The sequence below is a fragment of the Condylostylus longicornis genome, unplaced genomic scaffold, assembly GCF_029603195.1.
Source record: "Condylostylus longicornis isolate FDR11 unplaced genomic scaffold, ASM2960319v2 ptg000121l, whole genome shotgun sequence".
Lineage (NCBI taxonomy): Eukaryota > Metazoa > Arthropoda > Insecta > Diptera > Dolichopodidae > Condylostylus > Condylostylus longicornis.
This window is the reverse complement of record NW_026578089.1, coordinates 420777-428999: the sequence shown is the minus strand read 5'-3', so window position 1 is coordinate 428999 and position 8223 is coordinate 420777. Positions and strand designations below refer to the sequence as shown.

The 8223-nt window shown below is 27.5% G+C and overlaps 1 long non-coding RNA gene across 1 annotated transcript; it reads left to right on the top strand.

Moving 5' to 3' along the window:
* The first annotated feature begins 6380 nt into the window (after positions 1-6380).
* Positions 6381-6930, top strand: LOC129614827 (uncharacterized). Its single transcript, XR_008697406.1, has 2 exons — positions 6381-6518; positions 6583-6930. It is a non-coding gene; the product is annotated as an uncharacterized LOC129614827 (long non-coding RNA).
* The last annotated feature ends 1293 nt before the right edge of the window (positions 6931-8223 follow it).

Sequence of the window (8223 nt, the reverse complement as noted above, 5' to 3'; positions counted from 1 at the left end):
GTATGTTTCCCCCATGATTTAATAATTATGTGTTTCTATATGCCAAACCACAGCTTTGAAAATTATTCAATTCATATAGAAAGCTTAAAAAAATTAGTTAGGAAGCTTTAAAAAAATATATACATATATATTTATGTACGTAACTATTATAACAATATTTTTTTGGAAATTTTCTTTAAACTTTTATAATAATATTTATCTGTTGTATATTAAAAAAAAAATAAAACAAAAAATTTAAACAAAATGAAAAAAAAATTTTAGAATAATCCAAAAAAAGAAAAATACGAAAATATCCAGGCAAGCATCGATCGTCTAACCTTCTGGTTATCAGACTACCACGCTACCCACCACAGGCTACGAAGTACCTTAAATTTCCCTTTATAATTCTATATTTTATTCATATTTCGCATAACTCTTCATAAACCATCCTATTTTACATTATATATATATAGTACTTCTCAGGTGTCAAAAAGTATGGGTACTTCTAGAAGGGTTAGAGACATGGGATAAAAGGCATTAGATAGGGTTTTGCCTCTAGAGTCCCAGAAAAATCTGATATTGGAACTATTTAGCCCCGAAATAGCTCTATTTTAAGATGACTAAAAATATTATTTTATTTATGCCCAAACCTTTTCTTTATTTGAAAATTATATTTCTGTAAGTTTACCCCCATGATTTAATAATTATGTATTTAAAATTTATTTCTATATGCCAAACCACAGTTTTGAATATTATTCAATTCATATAAAAAGTTACAAAAAAATTAATTAGGAAGCCTTAAAAAAATATACATACATATTTATATACTGAAATTTTTTGCGAATTTTTCCAAACTATTATAACAATATTTTTTTGGAAATTTTCTTTAAACTTTTATAATAATATTTATCTGTTGTATACTAAAAAAAATAAAACAAAAAATTTAAACAAAATGAAAAAAAAAGTTTTAAAATAATCCAAAAAAAGAAAAATACGAAAATATCCAGGCAAGCATTGATCGCCTAACCTTCTGGTTATCAGACTACCACGCTACTCACCACACGCTACGAAGTACCTTAAATTTCCCTTTATAATTCTATATTTTATTCATATTTCGTATAACTCTTCATAAACCATCCTATTTTAAATTATATATATATAGTTACTTCTCAGGTGTCAAAAAATACGGGTACTTCTAGAAGGGCTAGAGACATGAGACAAAAGGCATTAGATAGGGTTTTGCCTCTAGAGTCCCAGAAAAATGTGATATTGGAACTATTTAGCCACGAAATAGCTCTATTTTAAGATTTTCTGAAAAAATTTTTGTATAACAAAAGCACGTTTTTCTTTTATACTTTTTGTAATTAGAAACACAAACAAAGAAATAAATGATACGTTTTACGTTATTATTAGAAACACAAACCGAGAAATAAATAATATTTGAAATATATTGATCTCACATATTTTTTGTTCGAAAAATCGAAATAATCTTAATGTAAATATGACATCAGATGTTCTACAACATATTACTCAAAAGATATTACATCTCAAAAGAACTAATTATTTGTTTAATTATATACTTTTTCTTAATTATTTTTAAGAGCATTTCTTATTTTAAGTTTTATTTTGTAAAATATTAGGAAAAAATTAGCGTTGGCCTTGTCAACCCTGTGATATTCGTACGAATTTGTTATCCTATGTGCGAATAAATATGACTATGACTATGACTTTAAATTGCCGTATTACCATATTAATTTACGCAAAATTTCAGTAGTATGTGTTTTTCAAAATACTGTGTGTGCCAAACTACTATTGAAGTTGTATGGCAGCTACCAGAAAGAGCTAAGAAATGTGAACGAATTTTATAAAGCATGTCGGTCCTGCTAAATTATTCCCTTGTGTGAAATTTCAATACCATAGCTTTTATAGTTTCTGAGATATAGCCAAATAACTTTTGAAGCTGTACGGCAGGTACCAAAAGGAGGCAAGTAATTTCAACGACTTTTATGAGACACATTTGCCCTACTAATAAATTCGCTTGCGTGACATTTCAATACCACAGCTTTTAAGATATATTTAAATAACTTTGAAATTGTATGGCAGGTACCAGAAGGAGCCAAATAATTTCAATGACTCTTATGAGACACATTGGCCCTAAATATATATTGATTTAATTTGAAATTTCAATACCACAGCTTTTATAGTTTCTGAGATATAGCCAAATAAATTTTAAAGTTATATGGCAGCCACCCGAACCGGTACCCCGATCATGTCCAATTCAATTAACGCTGTTATTTCTTAGCATTACAAACGGTAAGGCAAATTTAGTATACTCTTTGAACATACGTTCGTACGGGTATAAACATATCTAAATATACATATGTATATTAAGGGTGTGTTTTTGAAGAAAAAAAGTAAATTTACAATATCTCAGACACAGAATAGGACACAATTTCAAAATTACGAACATAATACTTGCAAGGCTTGCAATGCAAGCACACACGACTAGTCAAAATATAAAAACAAAAAGCATAAAATAAAAAGCAACATTAAAAAAATAAATCGCAAACATCGATGGTGAAGTAATATACAATTTTTTTTTCTTACGATCAGCAGGGTTGCCATTCTGGTGGATCTCTACCTAACTCTAATTTTATAGCCTGGATAATTCTGGTGGATCTCTTGATACTGATATTCTTAAATTATTGTTATTTTTTTGAAACAAAAAAAAATGTAGTTTCTGCAGATCACATTCTTCTTAATATTGAAAATAATATTTTTACTATTAAAGACCCTTAAAGAAAAAAATTTTTGTTTTCAGACGTCGTTGGTAAATATTTGAAATAAAAGTTTCAACTGTCCAAAAAATTAACCTAAAAGCTTACTAACATTCTTAAATTTAAAAAGGAAAATTTAAAACTTAAAATTTTTGGAAGTTGAAATTTTGAGCAATAATCAAAGAAATAAACTTTGTGGTTACCAGATCAGAATTTTTGAACTTCTGTCTATAAAACAGTAGCACATTGTTATTTTGGTAGCATTTTTCTTAACTAGGTAAATTTGCAAAACGTAAATGATAATTTTTTTTCCCTTTGTGCGGCAACTTTTTATACAATCTGGTGTTGAATATATAATGTAACGTACATTCATATACAATTTATGTTGTGTATTTAAACGAATTTAAAAATTTACCTGTGAATAGGATAATTGATTGATATATGTACCTATATAAATAGAATCAAAATGTACAAATAAAATACAAAAATTATTAGGAATAACTAAGTTTGCTTGTTTAGTTTTGCATGTGTAGAAAATTTAGTACAAATTTCTTAACATTTTAAACAAGAATTTTTATTCGCTTCTATAATTAATAATAATTTATATATTCTTTAAAATTTTACTTCTCGGAAAGTATATGAAAAAACACAGAGTGATAACACCTCTTATAACAAGTTCATAACTTATCAATATATTACGATGCTAGTGTTTACATACATATGTACATAATTATGAATGCATAATGTCATAAGCTCCTATAATGTACAAGACATGTTAATATTTTTATATTTATGTCTATTGAATAAAGTCTAACAAAATATGAGACTATAACATTCTTTAGATCATATGTATATAAATTTCGTACGGGAAGGCTGTGTTGCTGAGCGGTAAAATATTTTATTTGCTGTTTAAAATTTAACTTTAATTTAAATTTAGTGAATAATTATATTAATTTTTTGTGTTATTAAATAAAATGAAGATTTATAATTTACATAAATAAGTTTTTCTCTTGCTCGTAATATTTTGTATGAAAGAAAGGTGGAATTTAAAAAAAATAATACTAAAATTTATGTAAAAAGAAAAACCACTTAATAAATTTGTAAAAATTGGTGTACTTTTTAAAGTTTTATTGTAATCATAGGTACTTAAATAAAATATAATAGTATATTTTATTACCTTCATATAAATAAAAACTACCCGAAAGTTTGGCGTCGAAGGATGCAGAAGCCATAGTCTACGAGAAAAGGAGACCGTAAATGCTATACCTAGATTTACTTTGCTAAACGAGGTCATCAGGGACAAATGGATACAAGTAGAGTTTTTCGGGTCCGAGTACTAGGACTCGCCGAGTCTATGGAGAAAGACTTGGACCCGGTACTCGTTCGAGAGACTCGGGGAGTCCAGATCTTACAATTACAAATTTGAAAGTGCATGTATAATATTTTTTTTAACAAAATCATAATGCAATTTTGGTTAAATTTTGAAAATTAATTTAATTTAATTTTTAATACTTAAAGCAATCTCTAAAAATACTGAGAAGTGCTTTTTTTATAGGTAGTAGAATTGATAACAAATTTGAACGATACATTTATTTATGCAATAATATATTCTCTTTATAATTATTAGTAAGAATTTGTTTTGTTAATTAATTTCTAGTAAAGCAATGGAAGTGTATTAATATATTTTTTATTTTTAGAAGTCTCAATATAACAAAAAATAATTACTTTTACTCGGACTCGGCGATTCTGACCTATTACAACTCGGACTCGCCGAATCTGAAGAAAACTGAGTCTTCTTAAACCCTAGATACAAGCATTAGGAAAAAGCGAATCGACACCAACGAAGTATTTTTAATTTGTGAAAGCTTTAAATTCTACTCTGGTGCCTGTGGCAAATATAATTTAATCAATTACCTAATATTATTGAAATTAAGTATGTAATTTAATCTCTAATAAAAGAAAATTTAAAAAATTTGTGTAATTTAGTTGAATACACAGGTACATTTATCTGGTAAAATTTATAGGTTTTCTCGTCAAATATTGCTAGTTTTAAGAAAAATCGATTTATAATTTTACAAAATTATATAAAGATGTCTGTGATAACGCCCATTCATTGGCAGTAGTATGTATCAATTTTTTTCAAAAGAATTTCGAAAACTCAATTGAAAATGATTACAAATTTGCATAAAAATTACCTAAAATTGTTTAACCTTTCTTAGATAAAAATATAATACTCAATCAAATGTAAAAAAGTAAGTTAATCTAAAACAAGTAAAAGTGTTTCAGTCGGTATGAACCGATTGAATTATACCCTGCACCTTTCATTGTTGTATAGCAATTACTCAAACCTGTGAAACCATTCTATAGAAACTTCACGGATATGTCTGACCTATAATTGAACACACAACTACCAAGTTTCATGAATCTGACTTTATTATTTTTCCAAATATTTAAAATTAGCTTTTGAAGTTGTATGGAAGGTCCCCGAACTTGCCAAACAATTCCACTAAAACTTCGCTAATATATCTGATCTATAATTGGATACACAATTGCCAAGTTTCATGAATCTAACTTTATTACTTTTCCAAATATTTAAAATAAGCTTTTGGACTTGTATGGGAGCCACTCGAACCTGTCAAGCAATTCCACCAAAACTTCAGAAATATCTTTGACCTATAATTGGACACATGACTGCCAAGTTTCATGAATCTGACTTTATTATTTTGCCGAATATAAAAAATTTGCATTTGGAGTTGTATGGCAGCCACCCGAACCGGTGCAGCTATCTCATTAAAATTTTTAGAGCATATGTAGAATATGATTGGACATGTATACAAAATTTTATACTTGTAACTTTATTAGTTTTTGAAATAATTAAAATAAACTCTTTGAGTTGTATGGCTGCGTTGTCCGAACCCGTTGTCCGAATTGGTCCAATAACAATAGGGTTCGTCCTTGGCACAAAAGAAGCAACTTGTGAAAGTTTGGTGTCGATTGCATTATTCGTTTTTGAGTTATCGTGCGATCGGACGGACGGATGGACGGACGGACGGACGGACATGTCTAAATCAACGCAGAATTTTACGCTGAGCAAGAATATATATATATATGTCCATACCGCAGATGACTCCTTCAAGTAGTTACAAACTCCATACCAAAGTTAATACACTTCGTGCAGGGTATAAAAAGGGAAATTTCATATTTGATATTCAATTTCTTAGTTTATTGGTATAAAAGCATAAAAAATAACCTACAGAAAAAACATGGTAGAGAAATTATCAAAAATATAATCATATTAAAAAAATTATGATCTTATAAATTTATTGTTCAACCTTATGCAGATGATCAAGAAGTTATCAATTTCGCTGTAACTGCTTATCGAACAAACGAATATAACTGTTTTTCTATGATTGATATTTCAGTATATAAAACATTTTGATTAAAATTTTTTACGATACTATTTAGAGCTAAAAATTTAATAACCGAAAAAACATTCTTTACACATATGTACATACATATGTATTTGTTTTTTTTTAGAATTTTTATATGTATTTCGCTTTTACTTTTTAATTTAATTTGTTGTACCCAATCACTTACCCTTTATATTTTTTTCATTGCAGATTTCACACACAAATGAAAAAGTTAAATAACAACAGTAAAATATGAAAAGAAAACACAACTATAGATCCCAGCTGAATTAGCAGTGAACTTTGAATAATTAAGCCTGACCAACTTGATTATCAAATCAGCCCTGGGAAATATGTACACACTTGGAAATATGTGAAAAATGCATATTAATGAATTAACTTTCTCTTTCCATTTTTAGTAAGGAATATTAAAAATCAAACAATATGAACTTTCATGTACTTTGCCTTGGCAAATAGGAAACTCTTAGTTGAAAATTTGTTGGTTACAAACGCTAAGTTTACTTATACAAAATAACAAAATGAAAAAAAAATATTATGTGTAATAGTTTTCGAGCGTTTGAGTAACTTTTTACCAAAATAATTGATTTAAATACATAAAATGTATGTATGTAAGCAAATTCAAAATTAAAAGTATTCACAATATGTATCATACAAAATTATTACTATTATTAATTATTATTAACCATAAATAAATAATGTTAAATAAATGAGATAAAACGAGCCTAGAAAATGGGCTTTTCATTCAATCATAATCTTTAAATTTTTTAATATATAATATTTACTCTAAATTAACTTTAAAAACCTGTAATGTACTATATACATAACATGTAAAATAAGAAAATATTCGGGCAGGGTTAGCTAATTGCTATGAACTAAAAGATTCAAAAAAGAAAACTTCATGCTTTGGTATATCACTTTGGCTTTGGCAAGCAATTTAGTAGAAACTTAACTTTTTTTGTTCAATAAACACAAGACGAAACGGCCAAACGATGCATACATATATAGAAACGTACCACCGGAAAAAAGTCAATGGAAACAACCCAGAACTTAAAATGCACAGTTAAAAAAAATCGCTATTGAATCTCTCGGATCATGGCAAAATCATAAGGGCCTTATGTTCAGATTTAGGATTGAATTGGAGATCCAACAAAAAGCAAAGCCTTTATATGTATACAAAGCGTGTTCAATTTTTTATGCACTGATGTATGAGGATGCGGATGCTAATCAAAATATGTTCTGAGGTACGGAGGCTTAAGAACAGTCTGGACTAATTTTTTTTTACTTTTTGGGAAGTATTATAGCTTTATGTATCAGATTATATGTCGTTTATGTCTCAGTTAGATGCATGGTTCAATTTCGAAAGAAACAAATGCTGTTTAGACTTCCTTTTAAAATTATTTTTCTAATTTATTTATTAGAAAAAATAACAAATTAATTCATTGTTCACCAAATCTAGGTAACAGCAAAACAAAAATTTAATCAATAGAAAAAAATTATAATTAATAGAACAGAAAAAATATAATACATATATACTTTTTAGCAGCTTTTATTAGTTCTTTACATGAAAAAATAAATTCGAATTGGGCAGATCTTAAACTGAAATTAAAAAGCGGCAACAGTTCAACTTTAACTAAAGGAACACGCATCCTAGGAATGACAAAAAAAATCAAAATATAAAAGTGATGCTCCCCCCAAAAAAATTTGATGTCTTGCTAATTAGAAAGAAAAAATAAGAATATAGAAAAGTAGTTCAAGAATATGTTCATAGGTTTTAAAATTTTTTTTTTAGTGCTGCAGTCAAATAAAAATGTTTTTTCAATTAAAAATCAGGAAAAAAGGCGGGACGTTCAGGGTACCAGCGGACACAAGATATTCAACTCCATATCTGGTCTGCCACGACTAAAACGGAATTCTATCACGTCTAATTATCACATAAATATTTATTCTAATTGAAATCTTTTTAAATTTCGAAATCCCAAAGCTTTAAAGTTAAAAAAGTTTGAATTATTAACTGTTTATTTAAAAAAAAACATAAATTT